Source organism: Zea mays, chromosome 3 (assembly GCF_902167145.1).
Source record: "Zea mays cultivar B73 chromosome 3, Zm-B73-REFERENCE-NAM-5.0, whole genome shotgun sequence".
NCBI lineage: Eukaryota > Viridiplantae > Streptophyta > Magnoliopsida > Poales > Poaceae > Zea > Zea mays.
Window position 1 is genome coordinate 191,340,458 of NC_050098.1, and position 17,515 is coordinate 191,357,972.

Consider the following 17,515-nt stretch of genomic DNA (forward strand, 5'->3'; position numbering starts at 1 on the left):
AGTTTGAGCTATCCCATCCGCAACGGCCAGGAGGGCGCTCCAGGTGTGTACTGCCGTGTCCAGTTGCTGGTGTTTTTTTCGTGACCTTACTGAAAGGGAATTAGGCTTACACCTAGTTCCTAAATAATTTTGGAGATTGAATTGCCCAACACAAATAATTGGGCTAACTAGTTTGCTCTAGTGTATAAGTTATACAGGTGCCAAAGGTTCACACTTAGCCAATAAAAAGACCAAGTATGGGTTCAACAAAAGAGCAAAGGGACAACCGAAGGCACCTCTGGTCTGGCGCACCGGACTGTCCGGTGCACCACCGGACAGTGTCCGGTGCACCACCGGACAGTGTCCGGTGCACCAGAGGACTCCAACTCAAACTCGCCACCTTCGGGAAAATCCAGAGGCGCTCCACTATAATTCACCGGACTGTCCGGTGTACACCTGACAGTGTCCGGTGCTCCAGGGAAGAGCGGCCTCAGGAACTCGCCAGCTTCGGGAATCTCCAACGGCTAGTCCACTATAATTCACCGGACATGTCTGATGTGCACCGGACTGTCCGGTGTGACAACGGAGCAACATATATTTCGGCGCCAATGGCTACCTGCGGCGCATTAAATGCGCGCCAGCGAGCGCAGAAGTCAGGCACGCCCATACTGGCGGACCGGACACTCTACAGTACATGTCCGGTGCGCCACCGGACATCCAGGCGGGCCCAGAAGTCCGAGCTCCAACGGTCGGAACCCAACGGCTTTGGTGACATGGCTGGCGCACTGGACTGTCCGGTGCACCATACGACAGTCAGCCCCACCAAACGGCTGGTTTGGTGGTTGGGGCTATAAATACCCCCAACCACCCCACATTCAAGTCATCCAAGTTTTCCACTTCTCAACCACTTACAAGAGCTAGGCATTCAATTCTAGACACACCCAAGTGATCAAATCCTCTCCAATTCCACTCAAGGCTTTAGTGATTAGCGAGAGTGATTTGCCGTGTTCGCTTGAGCTCTTGCGCTTGGATTGCTTTTTTTTCTTTCTCACTTGTTCTTGTGATCAAAACTCAATTGTAATCAAGGCAAGAGGCACCAATTGTGTGGTGGCCCCTGTGGGGAAGTTTTGTTCCCGGTTTTGATTTGAGAAGAGAAGCTCACTCGGTCGGAGGGACCGTTTGAGAGAGGGAAAGGGTTGAAAGAGACCCGGTCTTTGTGACCACCTCAACGGGGAGTAGGTTTGCAAGAACCGAACCTCGGTAAAATAAATCCTTGTGTCACACTCCTTATTTGCTTGAGATTTGTTTTGCACCCTCTCTCGCGGACTCGTTTTTATTTCTAACGCTAACCCAGCTTGTAGTTGTGTTTATATTTGTAAATTTCAGTTTCGCCCTATTCACCCCCCTCTAGGCGACTATCAATTGGTATCAGAGCCCGGTGCTTCATTAGAGCCTAACCGCTCGAAGTGATGTCGGGAGATCACGCCAAGAAGGAGATGGAGACCGGCGAAAAGCCCACTACAAGCCACGGGAACACTTCATCGGAAGAGTCCCGCAACAAGAGGAAGGAGAAGAAGAAGGACTCCTCCAAAGGGAAGGAGAAGAGATCTTCTTCACACCATAAAGAGAAGAAGGAGAAGTCCTCTTCCCACAAGCCGCATCGGAGTGGGGACAAGAAAAAGAGAATGAGGAAGGTGGTCTACTACGAGACCGATTCTTCATCGACATCCACCTCCGGCTCCGACGCGACATCCGTCACTTCAAAGCGTCAAGAGCGTAAGAAGTATAGTAAGATCCCCCTACGCTACCCTCGCATTTCTAAACATACACCTTTACTTTCCGTCCCATTAGGCAAACCACCAACATTTGATGGTGAAGATTATGCTAGGTGGAGTGATTTAATGCGATTTCATCTAACCTCACTCCACAAAAGTATATGGGATGTTGTTGAGTTTGGTGCACAGGTACCATCCGTAGGGGATGACAACTATGATGAGGATGAAGTAGCCCAAATCGAGCACTTCAACTCCCAAGCCACAACCATTCTCCTCGCCTCTCTAAGTAGAGAGGAATATAACAAGGTGCAAGGGTTGAAGAATGCAAAGGAGATTTGGGATCTACTCAAGACCGCGCACGAGGGTGACGAACTCACCAAGATCACCAAGCGGGAAACGATCGAGGGGGAGCTCGGTCGCTTCCGTCTTCGCCAAGGGGAGGAGCCACAAGATATGTACAACCGGCTCAAAACCTTGGTGAACCAAGTGCGCAACCTCGGGAGCAAGAAATGGGACAACCACGAGGTGGTTAAGGTTATTCTTAGATCACTCATCTTCCTTAACCCCACTCAAGTTCAATTAATTCGTGGTAATCCTAGATACACACTAATGACTCCCGAGGAAGTTATCGGGAATTTTGTGAGCTTTGAATGTATGATTAAGGGCTCAAAGAAGATCAATGAGCTTGATGATCCCTCCACATCCGAAGCACAACTGGTGGCATTCAAGGCGACGGAGGAGAAGAAGGAGGAGTCTACACCAAGTAGACAACCAATCGACGCTTCAAAGCTCGACAATGAGGAGATGGCTTTAATCATCAAAAGCTTTCGCCAAATCCTCAAGCAACGGAAGGGGAAGGATTACAAATCCCGTTCCAAGAAGGTCTGCTACAAGTGTGGTAAGCCCGGTCACTTTATTGCTAAATGTCCATTATCAAGTGACAGTGACAGGGACAACGACAAGAAGGGCAAGAGGAGAGAAAAGAAGAGGTACCACAAGAAGAGGGGCGGCGATGCCCACGTGTGCCGCGAATGGGACTCCGACGAGAGCTCCACCGACTCCTCCGACGACGAGGACGCCGCCAACATCGCCGTCACCAAGGGACTCCTCTTCCCCAACGTCGGCCACAAGTGCCTCATGGCAAAGGACGGCAAAAGGAAGAAGGTTAAATCAAAATCCTCCACTAAATATGAATCTTCTAGTGATGATAGTGCTAGTGATGAGGAAGATAACTTGTGTACCCTTTTTGCCAACCTTAACATGGAACAAAAGGAAAAATTAAATGAATTAATTAGTGCTATTCATGAAAAGGATGACCTTTTGGATTCCCAAGAGGACTTCCTAATTAAGGAAAATAAGAAACATGTTAAGGTTAAAAATGCTTATGCTCTAGAGATAGAAAAATGTGAGAAATTAACTAATGAGCTAAGCACATGCCATGACATTATTGCCAACCTTAGAAATGAAAATGCCAAATTAATTACTAAGGTTGATTCTCATGTTTGTAATGTTTCAACTTCCAATCCTAGAGATGATAATGTTGATTTACTTGCTAGGATTGATGAGTTGAATGTTTCCATTGCTAGCCTTAGGATTGAAAATGAGAAATTGCTTGCTAAGGCTAAAGATTTTGATGTTTGCAATGTTACCATTTCTAACCTTAAAAGTAAAAATGACATATTACATGCTAAGGTTGTAGAATTAAAATCTTGCAAACCCTCTACATCTATCGTTGAGCATGTATATATTTGTACTAGATGTAGAGATGTTGATATTAATGCTATTCATGATCACATGGCTTTAATTAAACAACAAAATGATCATATAGCAAAATTAGATGCTAAAATTGCCGAGCATAACTTAGAGAATGAAAAATTTAAATTTGCTCGTAGTATGCTTTATAATGGGAGACGCCCTGGCATCAAGGATGGCATTGGCTTCCAAAGGGGAGACAATGTCAAACTTAATGCCCCTCCTAAAAGATTGTCTAATTTTGTCAAGGGCAAGGCTCCCATGCCTCAGGACAACGAGGGTTACATTTTATACCCTGTCGGTTATCCCGAGAGCAAAATTAGGAGGATTCACTCTAGGAAGTCTCACTCTGGCCCTAACCATGCTTTTATGTATAAGGGTGAGACATCTAGTTCTAGGCAACCAACTCGTGCTAAGTTGCCTAAAAAGAGAACTCCTAATGCATCAAATGATCATGACATTTCATTCAAAACTTTTCATGCATCATATGTTTTAACTAACAAATCCGGCAAGGTAGTTGCCAAGTTTGTTGGGGGCAAACACAAGGGCTCCAAGACTTGTGTTTGGGTACCCAAAGTTCTTGTTTCTAATGCCAAAGGACCCAAAACCGTTTGGGTACCTAAAGTCAAGAACTAAACTTGTTTTGTAGGTTTATGCATCCGGGGGCTCAAGTTGGATCATCGATAGCGGGTGCACAAACCACATGACTGGGGAGAAGAAAATGTTCTCCTCCTACGAGAAAAACCAATATCCCCAACGAGCAATCACATTCGGGGATGGAAACCAAGGTTTGGTCAAAGGATTGGGTAAAATTGCTATATCTCCTGACCATTCTATTTCCAATGTTTTTCTTGTAGATTCATTAGATTACAATTTGCTTTCTGTATCTCAATTATGCAAAATGGGTTACAACTGCCTTTTCACTGATGTAGGTGTCACTATCTTTAGAAGAAGTGATGATTCAATAATATTTAAGGGAGTGTTGGAGGGTCAGCTATACTTAGTAGATTTTGATAGAGCTGAACTCGACACTTGCTTAATTGCTAAGACAAACATGGGATGGCTCTGGCACCGCCGACTAGCCCATGTTGGGATGAAGAATCTTAACAAGCTTCTAAAGGGAGAACACATTTTAGGGCTAACCAATGTTCATTTTGAGAAAGACAGGGTTTGTAGCGCATGCCAAGCAGGAAAGCAAATTGGTGCCCATCATCCACACAAGAACATCATGACGACCGACAGGCCGCTTGAACTACTCCACATGGATCTATTCGGTCCGATTGCTTACATAAGCATCGGCGGGAGTAAGTATTGTCTTGTAATAGTGGATGATTATTCTCGCTTCACTTGGGTGTTCTTTTTGCAGGAAAAATCTCAAACCCAAGAAACCTTAAAGGGATTCTTGAGACGAGCTCAAAATGAGTTCGGCTTAAGGATCAAGAAAATAAGAAGCGACAACGGGACGGAGTTCAAGAACTCACAAATTGAAGGCTTCCTTGAGGAGGAGGGCATCAATCATGAGTTCTCTTCTCCCTACACCCCTCAACAAAATGGTGTAGTGGAGAGGAAGAATAGAACTCTATTGGACATGGCAAGAACCATGCTTGATGAGTACAAGACTTCGGATCGGTTTTAGGCCGAGGCGGTCAACACCGCCTGCTACGCCATCAACCGGTTATATCTACACCGAATCCTCAAGAAGACATCTTATGAACTCCTAACCGGTAAAAAGCCCAATATTTCATATTTAGAGTCTTTGGTAGCAAATGTTTTATTCTTGTTAAAAGAGGTAGAAAATCTAAATTTGCCCCTAAGACTGTAGAAGGCTTTTTACTAGGATATGATTCAAACACAAGGGCATATAGAGTATTTAACAAGTCCACTGGACAAGTTGAAGTTTCTTGTGATGTTGTGTTTGATGAGACTAATGGCTCTCAAGTAGAGCAAGTTGATCTTGATGAGATAGGTAATGAAGAGGCTCCATGCATCGCGCTAAGAAACATGTCCATTGGGGATGTGTGTCCTAAGGAATCCGAAGGGCCTCCAAATGCACAAGATCAACCGTCCTCCTCCACGCAAGCATCTCCACCGACTCAAAACGAGGATGAAGCTCAAGTTGATGAAATAGAAAATCAAGCAAATGAGCCACCTCAAGATGACGACAATGATCAAGGGGGAGATACAAATGATCAAGACAAGGAGGATGAAGAACAAAGACCGCCACACCTAAGAGTCCACCAAGCAATCCAACGAGATCACCCCGTCGACACCATCCTAGGCGACATTCATAAGGGGGTAACTACTAGATCTCGTGTTGCACATTTTTGTGAGCATTACTCTTTTGTTTCCTCTATTGAGCCACACAGGGTAGAGGAAGCACTACAAGATTCGGATTGGGTGGTGGCAATGCAAGAGGAGCTCAACAACTTCACTAGGAATGAGGTATGGCATTTAGTTCCACGTCCTAATCAAAATGTTGTAGGAACCAAATGGGTCTTCTGCAACAAGCAAGATGAGCATGGTGTGGTGACAAGGAACAAAGCTCGGCTTGTGGCCAAGGGATACTCCCAAGTCGAAGGTTTGGATTTCGGTGAAACCTATGCACTCGTAGCTAGGCTTGAGTACCATGGCTTCAAGCTTTATCAAATGGACGTGAAGAGTGCCTTCCTCAATGGACCAATTAAGGAAGAGGTCTATGTTGAGCAACCTCCCGGCTTTGAAGATAGTGAGTACCTTAACCATGTCTATAGGCTCTCTAAGGCGCTTTATGGGCTCAAGCAAGCCCCAAGAGCATGGTATGAATGCCTAAGAGATTTCCTTATAGCTAATGGCTTCAAAGTCGGCAAGGCCGATCCTACTTTATTCACTAAAACTCTTGACAATGATTTGTTTGTATGCCAAATTTATGTTGATGATATTATATTTGGGTCTACTAACGAATCTACATGTGAAGAATTTAGTAGGATCATGACACAAAAATTCGAGATGTCGATGATGGGGGAGTTGCAGTATTTTCTAGGATTCCAAGTCAAGCAACTCCAAGAAGGCACCTTCATTAGCCAAACGAAGTATACTCAAGACATTCTAACCAAGTTTGGAATGAAGGATGCTAAGCCCATCAAGACACCCATGGGAACCAATGGGCATCTCGACCTCGACACGGGAGGTAAATCCGTCGATCAAAAGGTATACCGGTCGATGATAGGTTCATTACTCTATTTATGTGCATCTCGACCGTACATTATGCTTTCCGTTTGGATGTGTGCAAGATTCCAATCCGACCCTAAGGAATCTCACCTTACGGCCGTAAAACGAATCTTGAGATATTTGGCTTACACTCCTAAGTTTGGGCTTTGGTACCCTCAGGGATCCACATTTGATTTGATTGGTTATTCGGATGCCGATTGGGCGGGGTGTAAGATAAATCGAAAGAGCACATCGGGGACTTGCCAGTTCTTGGGAAGATCCTTGGTGTCTTGGGCTTCAAAGAAGCAAAATTCGGTTGCTCTTTCCACCGCCGAAGCCGAGTACATTGCCGCAGGCCATTGTTGCGCGCAATTGCTTTGGATGAGGCAAACCCTGCGGGACTACGGTTACAAATTAACCAAAGTCCCTTTTCTATGTGATAATGAAAGTGCAATCAAGATGGCGGATAATCCCGTCGAGCATAGCCGCACTAAACACATAGCCATTCAGTATCATTTCCTTAGGGATCACCAACAAAAGGGAGATATCGAGATTTCTTACATTAACACTAAAGATAAATTAGCCGATATCTTTACCAAGCCTCTTGATGAACAAACTTTTAACAAACTTAGGCATGAGCTCAATATTCTTGATTCGCGCAATTTCTTTTGCTAAATTGCACACATAGCTCATCTGTATACCTTTAATCATGTCTCTTTCATATACTATGACTAATGTGTTTTCAAGTCTTTTTTAAACCAAGTCATAGGTGTATTGAAAGGAAATTGGAGTCTTCGGCAAAGACAAAGGCTTCCACTCCGTAACTCATCTTTAGCCGTTGCTCCGCGCTCCTCTCCATCTTTTGGGGGAGAGTCAAAAGCAAAAGGACTCCATCTTTGGTATAATCTTCACTCATTTATTTATGACCAAAGGGGGAGAAAGTAATTTAATAGGGCTCTAATGACTCCGTTTTTGGCGATTCATGCCAAAGGGGGAGAGAGTATGAGCCCAAAGCAAAAGGACCGCACCACCACCTAACTTTAAAACTAATGATTTTCAAATTGGTATCTCATTGTGTTCAAAAGGGGGAGAAAGTAGTATTTTCAAAATTGATATCTTAAAACCCTCTTGAACACTAAGAGGAGGATTTCATTAAGGGGGAGTTTTGTTTAGTCAAGGAAAAGCTTTTGAAACAGGGAAGAAAATTTCAAATCTTGAAAATGCTTTGCAAAATCTTATTTATTTACCTTTGACTATTTGCAAAAGAACTTTGAAAAGGATTTACAAAAGAATTTGCAAAAACAAAACATGTGGTGCAAGCGTGGTCCAAAATGTTAAAAACAAAGAAACAATCCATGCATATCTTGTAAGAATTTATATTGGCTCAATTCCAAGCAACCTTTGCACTTACATTATGCAAACTAGTTCAATTATGCACTTCTATATTTGCTTTGGTTTGTGTTGGCATCAATCACCAAAAAGGGGGAGATTGAAAGGGAATTAGGCTTACACCTAGTTCCTAAATAATTTTGGAGATTGAATTGCCCAACACAAATAATTGGGCTAACTAGTTTGCTCTAGTGTATAAGTTATACAGGTGCCAAAGGTTCACACTTAGCCAATAAAAAGACCAAGTATGGGTTCAACAAAAGAGCAAAGGGACAACCGAAGGCACCTCTGGTCTGGCGCACCGGACTGTCCGGTGTGCCACCGGACAGTGTCCGGTGCACCAGAGGACTCCAACTCAAACTCGCCACCTTCAGGAAAATCCAGAGGCGCTCCACTATAATTCACCGGACTGTCCGGTGCTCTAGGGAAGAGCGGCCTCAGGAACTTGCCAGCTTCGGGAATCTCCAACGGCTAGTCCACTATAATTCACCGGACATGTCCGATGTGCACCGGACTGTCCGGTGTGACAACGGAGCAACAGATATTTCGGCGCCAACGGCTACCTGCAGCGCATTAAATGCGCGCCAGCGAGCGCAGAAGTCAGGCACGCCCATACTGGCGCACCGGACACTCTACAGTACATGTCCGGTGCGCCACCGGACATCCAGGCGGACCCAGAAGTCAGAGCTCCAACGGTCGGAACCCAACGGCTTTGGTGACGTGGCTGGCGCACCGGACATGTCCGGTGTGCACCGGACTGTCCGGTGCACCATACGACAGTCAGCCCCACCAAACGACTGGTTTGGTGGTTGGGGCTATAAATACCCCCAACCACCCCACATTCAAGTCATCCAAGTTTTCCACTTCTCAACCACTTACAAGAGCTAGGCATTCAATTCTAGACACACCCAAGTGATCAAATCCTCTCTAATTCCACTCAAGGCTTTAGTGATTAGCGAGAGTGATTTGCCGTGTTCGCTTGAGCTCTTGCGCTTGGATTGCTTTTTTTTCTTTCTCACTTGTTCTTGTGATCAAAACTCAATTGTAATCAAGGCAAGAGGCACCAATTGTGTGGTGGCCCCTGCGGGGAAGTTTTGTTCCCGGTTTTGATTTGAGAAGAGAAGCTCACTCGGTCGGAGGGACCGTTTGAGAGAGGGAAAGGGTTGAAAGAGACCCGGTCTTTGTGACCACCTCAATGGGGAGTAGGTTTGCAAGAACCGAACCTCGGTAAAACAAATCCTTGTGTCACACTCCTTATTTGCTTGAGATTTGTTTTGCACCCTCTCTCGCGGACTCGTTTTTATTTCTAACGCTAACCCGGCTTGTAGTTGTGTTTATATTTGTAAATTTCAATTTCGCCCTATTCACCCCCCTCTAGGCGACTATCACTTACTTATGATTGATTTGGGCTGGAGCGAACTCTTTTAGGTGGAGAATTGGGAAACCATGGAGAGGTTCAGTGCATCTTCAATTACCTCCGGTGCGACCCAGAAGATCATTATTTTCTTCTAACTGAGAGCCCTCTGACTGCCCCTGAGAGATCATGTTCGAGATGTTCAATGTGCCCGGCCTCTATATTGCAGTCCAACCTATCCTTGCGCTGGCTGCTGGGTACACTACAACCAAGGTTAGTCATCGGAGCTTAGCCCTGCACTTTTGCATAGGAATCGGCGGCACCGTGTCACATCGGGAATACCAGATTGAATTATTACTAAATTCAGCATTTGTGCAGCCACCAGCTGATCAAACACCAGATAGTTCTCCACCTGCATTTAAGCATGTGCTACGTCAGCCTATAATAGAAAATGGGTAGGGCTGTGTTTTTTCTTTACAATCGTATTGCACTGTTCCATGTGCTATTGTTGCACTGGGATGCCTTGTTTCATCACCATCCTATGCTTGTTTAGGCATGCTTGTGCAGACGCATGAAGGGTCCTTTTGTGATATTTCTCTTTAACCTGCAGGAGGCTAAAGAAGAAGCATTGGGTGATAGACCATCTTGTGCATGAGGGGTTTGAAAGCACTGTAAGTTTACTTTGCTCTGCCAACCACATCAGTTTTTTTATATAAAATAGATTTATTGATCATGGCAACCAAAAGATTAAATGGAGAACAATTCTATCATCTTCCTTTCTGTGGGCATTGTCTCATATGCCAAAAGCAGGGATGGCAAATTGCAAATTTCTTTTTCTAATCGATACCTTTTTCAGTTTGCATAAGTGGAATTTTAGGATTATTTTAATTCAAACTTGCAGGCTCGACATGTTGATATACCCTACCTCCCTATGCTGGTACCTCTGAAGAAATGGAAAGGGTATGTTGGTGTTCAATTTTTGTACCTTTCCAGCAAACTCCTTACATGTTGAGACTGTTTATGATTGTATTAATTCATAGAACTTACTGCTTGTTGCGGGTGATTTGAATGTGCCAACCATAATTTGCTGCAGTTATGATAAAGGCGGTCACCTTTTTCTACCCTCATACATTATGAGGACACATGGTGTGAAGGACCAAAAGGATGCAATTAATAGTGTTCCTAGAAAACAGCTGCGAAAAGTATTTGAGGTTTACTGATCTCCCATCTATGTCACAATGTACATTTATATTTATTACTGTTGTTCTCTGCATAAAAAGTATTTCACATGGGTTCTCTATTGCTCTACCGAACATAAGCCTGGCAACATGAGGTGTTCTAAACCACGATAACCATCGTTATCTTTACCAAATTCTTTTTCATCTTGTTCAAAAGATAAAACCATCAGGACTATGGATGCACTCCACGCTTCACAATTTCACATGATGTTTAACGTGATCATATCCCTTTGACCATTATTTTTTTCATGCTTGCTTAAGTATTAGCATGTTGCCAGGCATTAGATATCCTTGGGAGTGCTAAATGAAGGGTGAATAGAAGAGTTCATGATGTTGTTGAGACTATCTGGAGTCAAGGTGGAGGCATTGCAGGGCTGGTGGACAAGGCAAATGTGAGTTCTTGTGTATGATTAATATTTTTGGATCTTGATATTTGTACTCTATTTTCTTTCCCATTCTGTTCATTCCCCTCGCTTACCTTTTTGAACATACTGTCTATTTATTCTTATTTTTTATAGATTCCTTTGCCTGAACGACCAGAATCAGAGGACCCTGATGAAATGCAGAAATGGAAGTACCAGCATAAAGAAGGCAAAGAAAACTAACCGTGAGCTGCATGCTGAGAGATGTGACACTAAGCTCAAACTCTCGGTATGCAGCATAAATAATTACTATTCATTCTTGCTGAGATACTGTGGTGCAGTTTATATGCTATTGCATTGCTGGAATTATACTTGTTCATTTTCTGTAAACAGGTTGCTCGTAAAATGAGAGAGGAGGATGAATTTTATTACCCTCACAATTTAGATTTCTGTGGGCGTGCATACCCTATGCATCCTCATTTGAGTCACCTAGGTTCAGATCTTTGTCGGGGTGTTCTAGAGTATGCTGAAGGGCGGCCACTAGGAAAGTCTGGGTTGTGCTGGTTGAAGATACACTTGGCTAACAAATATGGTGGTGGCATTGAAAAGCTTTCTCACGAGGGCAAGCTAGCTTTTGTGGAGAACCAACTGTTTGATATATTTGATTCAACAGCAAATCCTGTTGATGGGAACTACTGGTGGACGAATGCTGAGGATCCCTTTCAGTGTTTAGCTGCATGCATGGACCTTTCTGATGCCTTAAGAAGTCCATCACCTTACCATGCTGTCTGTCACCTGCCTATTCATCAGGTATTGATTTTTTTGCATGTCCTAGGACTGGCCTTTCACAATATTATTTTTCTTGGCATCGAAAATGAGACATACAATTTAGGATTTTAGTATTAATTAATCACTTCTGGTGTGGATAACTATTAAGAGGCTACTGTAGACTTGCCCCCGCCTCCCTACCCCGCCCGCCTGCCCGCGAACGCTAGGATTTTCGCATCGCGCCTCCGCCTCTTAGGATTGTCGCGCCGCGCCTTCGCCATTTTCGCCGTCGCGCCCTCGACACCACCTCCCAAGGATCCTCGTGCGTCACATGGAAGATTGGAGGAGGCAAAGGAGGTGCGGAGGTGGATGATGTTTCGGGAGTTAAGGAAGGAAAAGGAATGCAGTTTAATCAACAATTGAGAACCAAATCTGATGCTTATGTGCCGATTCAACGAGGCTAAAGCCACGTATTTCATGCAACTCTGTACAAAATTGTAAGTTTATTTTGATCATGATTTTCATGGATGTTCTGGTGTAAATTTAATATATATATTTTCTATTAATTTCTTGAGAATTAAAGCTGGAGGTTTTTCTTGTTTGTCCTTAATAGTTTATATTGTCAGTTTTACAAGAGCAGATATCTCATTACACTGGTTGCTGTTCTTAGATTTGAAATTTCTATTGGAGTTGTCTAAAACTCTGGATAGCATGCTGTGGTAAGAGCAGCTGATGATAAGATAATATATATATTGCTCATGTAAAGGAGAAGTGTAGAACAAAAATGTCTCGACTTATAGTGAGTTCGTTTTCCCATTGTTCTGTAATCTTTCAGTTGGTTTGACCACGATTGAAGGAATCTGATACTGCTACCGAGACATGAGAGACTATGCACGAGGCATGCAAATTAACAAGACTCATACAAGCGCGGAATAGTGTGCTGATGGGGCATAAGGGTAACACATGCACAGGTCTTAACATATTTGGCTTCCGAGTAAACTTTCTCTAGACCCCCAAGGAAATATAAGATTTTGTTAGATATGTGTCGATGCTCATCCCAGCGTACTCCCGTTGCAACGTACGGGCACACACCTAGTATATATATATGAATGCAGACATATATAGGTTTATAATTATTTATATGAATGCAGACATAAAAATTTAAAAATTATTTTTATATATTATGTTCGTAGGTGAGTGTGAATGTGGAGACAACAACCAAAGATCGAACTTTCACTTTATGCAGATATAATTTCAATGCTATGTCATTATTTTCCTTCGTTGACATCAAAGCTAAATTAATGAACATAGAAATTATTAGTTTTCTAAACTACACCCTAACCTTATGCACATATTCAAGGATTGTATCGATAAATTTTTGGGACGAGATTCACGAGATCATTGCTAAAAACATTGTTTACCAAATCATGAAATATTGGATCACACGAGATAAAAATATTAACATCACGTTTGCATCGTTTGCATGTAGATATTGGAGCACAGAATTAGAAATTAGAATATTGTTTCTAAATTTTGTTGTTTCGTTGTATGTGGAATTGAGATTTTGAATCAGAGGCCCAATTCCCTAATTCCCTGGGGCACTTCAAATAGGTTCATTGGTTTTAATTCGACATGGGCTACATGAGCTCTAAGTAGTTTATCTGACAAATTGATAAGTCATTCCTAGCCCACCAAGCAAAGTCTGTGGTTTCTTCGTCACAACCAGCTAAAACAAAAGTTTCATCAAAGAGCGTTTCCACGTGGCAGAACCTCCTCAGGGCCAGTTTGGGAGGAGGGGGGTTAAACCTAGTGAGGCAAAACCCTCCACATATAACTAATTTTTCACCCTAGGAAACAAGGGGATTTCAAGGGGATTTGGGTTTTCCAAATTATTCCCCAGGGAATATAAGACTAGTAACTGGCACGCGCCAGCGCGTGTTCTTAATTATAACTAAGTTAACAACATTTTATTGTATCTATCAGTAATAATAGAATTGGATAGATGAATGATAGAAGTTGATTTAATAGATATTTACATGTAAAATGTTATAGAAAGCAAATGAAAGATTACCATTTACAAATAATCAAAAAAGGTTTTGATGGGATAAAAATAATGATCAGTGGACAGTAAGTAGAACATACCCAAAGTCAATCATTGAGTGCAACAACAATCTTAAATGACATTTTCCCCCCAAGGGCATCCAAACTGGACATGTTGGGGACCTAACCTATAAGCAACTAATGTCAAAAACTCAAAATCTAACAAAAAAAGTTGTAGCCGGTCAATGGAGGGCAAGGTGTATTATCCTCACATTTATGACATTGCCAGTTGATGTGTCAAACATATAACCATTGTTCAACTGTCAAATTTCAGCAGCTCTCCGAGGAGCTTGAAAATAGAAAGTGTATTAATACAGTAAAAGAACAATGAGATAAAGCCAAAAGAAACAGAGCATACTAAGTATCATTCCACAATCAGATTCACATTTATTGAGTGATGTCTGCCCTTCTATTGCAATTTCCTAGAAACATAAGTTCTAAGAGCGGCTTCATTGATCTTTCCCACCCTCAAGCCTAACAACACAAGGTAGTTTTATGATCTAGTTTATTAGATATAGACAATATTATTATAGCAAAAGCAGTAATAGAGAGGGTTTAGTAAAGTATCTCTGTTTTCCTAATATACTTGCATCAAATCCATTCCAAAATTCATCACATAAACCTTTAGTGGAACAATTTAGAATTTATTAGATATAGACAATATTATTATAGCAAAAGCAGTAATAGAGAGGGTTTAGTAAAGTATCTCTGTTTTTCCTAATATACTTGCATCTAATCCATTCAAAAATTCATCACATAAACCTTTAGTTGAACAATTTAGAACAAGACTACAATTGTTGGCTTTTATTACGAAACCAAGCAAATACAGTGATCTTCACAGCATTAGAGTATGGTGAAATAATAAAAACTTGTGTCTTTTATATACTACATCCTTTTTATAGCAACAACCCTTGCTTGTTGTTTTTAATCTAGGTACTATTTAAACTTTATAATTTTAATGGGTAAGAAATCGATTTGAGTAATGTTGATGGTTGAAGATGGAATTTCTGAACATGAATAATATAACTTCATACTTTGAAAATGCTAATGTATTAGCAGCCTGTTTGGTTAATGTGGCTGCTCACTGCATCGTGAATGGGACACTGAAAAAATGACATTATAAATGCAACAACCTTTCGCGACGGGAAAAAAACAGGATAGATCGTGGCATCTTATGGCGTGCTGGAGTTTAGATACCGTCTGATTGGTTGTTGTACAGTGGTAGGCTGGCTCGTATCCGAGGGGTCAGGCTCCTTGTGCACATGCTTGGTATGTACATATGCCTTTGTTTGGTTGGTTGTATTATTACATTCAGGACAAATATAACCTGTGTTTGGTTATCTACACCAAAACGTGTATTAGAGAAGAGTGAATAAATAAATCTTTAAATATTATATAGCATGTGTGGTCTAGTTTTGTTAAAAAAAATCTAGGAACACGAATATAAAATCGGTTCGATGATTAACTTTTTTATTTAAAAGATATGATGCAAGAACAAATATAAATGTGTTCTCGTTTTGCGTGCAACTACATGCAACAGCATGCCACCGAACTGCACGCCGGCGTACGCGCGCTGGGAGCATCTCCCACGGGCCTGGCTCGCCATCTATTTTTGCATCCGTTCAACCAGTACGCTGAGAGAAGTAAACCAAACAATATGCACTTTGAGACTCCGCGAGTGCAGCTGCAACCTTCCGCACATCAACCAAACAGGCAGATAATGAATGTAAGTGACTCAAGGAATTTGCTTATACAATTTGTGATATACTTATTTTTGGGACAAAGGGAGTACAACACAGGACATGGAAAGTTTCTGTTAATATAAATCCACATATGAAAAAATAGAACCATGCAACAAAAAATAGCCTAACCTTGCTCACCAAGAAAACTGGCTTGTTTTATATCTGGTCGTACATTGCAGTGTGCAATATATCTTTGTTCTATATCAATGGCAACATCTAACTGCATTCCGCAATTTGAACAATTTGTGAAAATTCATGCAAGAGGCCAATAGCGTTAAATACATGCACGTTATTAGATACAGAAAGAAACAGTAGGAATAAATGGGGAAAAGAATTCGTGAAAAACATAATCATCTTTTTGAACGGACTCAACTGACTTATTCTCATTAGTGCGTTCATTAGTTTGATCCTCTCTTTGATAAAATTAGAAACTTAAAGTACCCCGGAAGACACCTTGATCGTTCTCTCGGCTTTCATAACCAGATACCGTTGTCTCATCCAATTCCATTTTATCGCCATAATCTGAATCTTCTCGTCCCTCTGCGATAAACCACCAACGTCAAGTCTAAATAGTATCTCACTCAATGACCGTAATTTTTCCATGAGTATTAGCTTTTGAGCTCCCATTCTCGAGCTCATATGCCTGGATAGAAGAAATCCGTTCTACCTGTTGGAGGGGAGGATGGATTGCCAGGTGCCAGCGAGGGATGACGCCGTCAGGGGAGACACCTAGCCGCGACCGGAACAGCGGACCACACTGACGTCAGACTTCGCACCAGCGACGACGTTTGACGAGAGGGAGAGACCTAGCATCGCCACCTAGGATGAGTTTTAGGAGGAAGGAGATGAAACTCCAAGGACGGCGCGACACGCTACACAGGGGATGGCTGGTGGGCGGCGGCGTTTGACGGGGCCCGGGGGATGGACAGAAGGAAGATTGAAGGCTGGAAGGCTTCGCCTATTTTTATTTCCACGGAAATCGGCCTCGCGAGGCTTCTAGCAGCTACCCCACGTGTCCTGTCACTGTGACGGTCGATGCTCTATTCGACGACGCAAAATAAAAGGAATGACATGGATGTTCTAAATGAGCAGCTTTACGTCCGCATTTGTTTATGAAGCAACGGGCAATTGACATTTTACAGGAGGAGTTGAAACCCAGATGGGACCCACACGTTGGCCAGCAGCAGGTATGAAGAAACGAAGACGCTTCTAGCAGCCTCCGGCCGCGTGGTAAAAACAGGTGGGACCTTACGTTGGACAGCGACAGGCAAAGACGAAGGAAGCTAGCAGGTGGTACGCCGACCATTGATTTGCCATCGGACGACACACGGGAAATTGGACGACGTGGACATCCTGGCTGCTCTGTTTTGCTCCCACGGTTAATATAGAGAATTTTCATGAGGTTGATTCCTAGTTGCCATCCACACACGAATACCCTCGTTTAAAAGAATATTTTTAGTATAAAAGTCTCAAATTTAGAATCTTCCACGAATTTCCTGGGAAACGAAGTCATAGGCACATAGGCTCAGAGCCAGACCAACTACGCCAATAGCACTCATCCATAACCCGTCAATGCCTAATTCTGTGGCTTGACCCCTCAGTATTACATGGAATTAGACCGTACAGTTCTAAACTCCAATTCAGTCCATACAAACAATAAAATTATAATTTCATCATATTTAATACCATGCATGATTTAGCATTCAACTCCTCTCCAATATGGACATCCAAACGCAGCGCGATTTCCAAACTCTTGTTAACGGGCCAATTCTATAGCGGATGTCGGAGGGCACGCGCTCCAGAATCCACAATCTTGGCAGCCAGCCAATGAGCCATCATCCCCCAGAAGCGCGCGCACAGGAACTGGGCT

The 17,515-nt window shown here is 42.7% G+C and overlaps 1 pseudogene; it reads left to right on the top strand.

Moving 5' to 3' along the window:
- Positions 1-9,624: 9,624 nt before the first annotated feature.
- LOC103652434 (DNA-directed RNA polymerase 3, chloroplastic-like) lies at positions 9,625-12,686 on the top strand (annotated as a pseudogene).
- The last annotated feature ends 4,829 nt before the right edge of the window (positions 12,687-17,515 follow it).